Genomic DNA, 1,641 nt, shown 5'->3' with positions numbered 1-1,641 from the left:
CTGCCTATGCTGGGGCATCAAGCCTCCACAGTACCAAGGGTCTCCCCTCCTATTGATTGCTAGAAAAGGCAATCCTTTGCTACATATGCAGCTGGAGCCATTGGTCCCTCCATGTGTATTTGGTTGGTGGTTTAGTCCCTGGGAGCTTTGAGGGTTCTGGTTAGTTGATATTGTTGTTCTTCTTATGAGGTTGCAATCCCCCTCAGCTCCTTCAGTCCTTCCCCTAACTCTTCCAATGGGGTCCCAGTGCTCAGTGATGGTTGGCATCCATATCTGTATTGGTCAGCCTCTCAGAGGGTAGCTATACCAGGTTCCTATCCGCAAGCACTTGTTAGCATCAGCAATATTATCTGAGTTTGGTGTCTGCAGATGGAATGGATCCAGATGGGGCAATCTCTGGGGCCTTTCCTTTGGTTTCTGTTCCACTGTTTGTTCCTGCATTTTCTTTTGACAGGAGCAATTCTGGGTTAATAGTTTTGAGATGGGTGGGTGACCCCATCCCTCGACCAGGGGCTGTACCCAACCTCTGGATACAGTCTCTACAAGTTCTCTCTCCCCTCTGTTTGGTGTTTCAGCTAATGTCATCCCTGTTGGGTCTGGGAGCCTCTTACTTTCCTGGTGTCTGGAACTTGCTGGTGGCTATCCCCAGTCCCCCATCTCCCACTGCTACACACCTCTGTTCAGTTTCCTGACTCTGTACTTCTCCCCCATTTGTTTCCTCCCATACTTGATCCTGCCTGCCGTTTTCTTTCCAACCCCTCCCCAAGAAAGAGAGAGTCTTCAACAGAACTCATCATGTAGCTTTGGAAGCAATGTAGGTGTGACAGGAGGAAGTGCTGAGAGAAGATCGGCTCCCCATGAAGTGTGGAGAAGGACAGTTTAATTAAACTCATCAACTCAGTTTCCTTACCTAAAAATGAAAGTGAAATATTGGGTCAACTGTCAAAATAGTGATACATTCTAAAAATGAAACCAAATACTATAAAATAAAAAAGGAAGGGCTGTGGAGATGACTGAGCAGGTGCAAGCATTGCCTGTTCTGCTCTTCTAGTGGGCCTGAGTTCAGTTCTCAGCAATCACATGGTGGCTTACAGCCACCAAAAACAGGGTCCAAAAACATTTTTTGATATGTAGAATATATACAGACAAAGCACCCATGTAAGTAAAAAAACAAACCTTTAAAATAAGGAGGAGGAGGGGAGAAGAGGAGTGTGAGGAGGAGAAAAGAAGAAGAAGAAGAAGAAGAAGAAGAAGAGAGAAGAAGAGAGAAGAAGAAGAAGAAGAAGAAGAAGAAGAAGAAGAAGAAGAAGAAGAAGAAGAAGAAGAAGAAAAGAAAAGAAAAGAGAAGATGAAGAAGAAAAGAAGGAGGGAGCAGAGGAGGTAAAGAAGGGAATGGAAGCTTTGACTTGTGAGCATTATGCAGTATGTCAAAGAAAATTTGGCCAAGTATCTAAATTTTTATCAGAATTATGAAACATGTTAGTGGTTAACTGTGCAATGTTGATAGAAATGCATTCATGATCAGAGAGACACAGTAAGCACAAAAGTTTTGGATCCACTCACCATCAGGCCCAGAACAATCAGTGAAGTCCAACAGGTAGAATGGCCATCAGACTTCAAGATAAAATAAAGAGCTGGGGG

This window comes from Mastomys coucha, unplaced genomic scaffold (assembly GCF_008632895.1).
Source record: "Mastomys coucha isolate ucsf_1 unplaced genomic scaffold, UCSF_Mcou_1 pScaffold16, whole genome shotgun sequence".
Lineage (NCBI taxonomy): Eukaryota > Metazoa > Chordata > Mammalia > Rodentia > Muridae > Mastomys > Mastomys coucha.
This window is presented reverse-complemented; position numbering follows the sequence as displayed.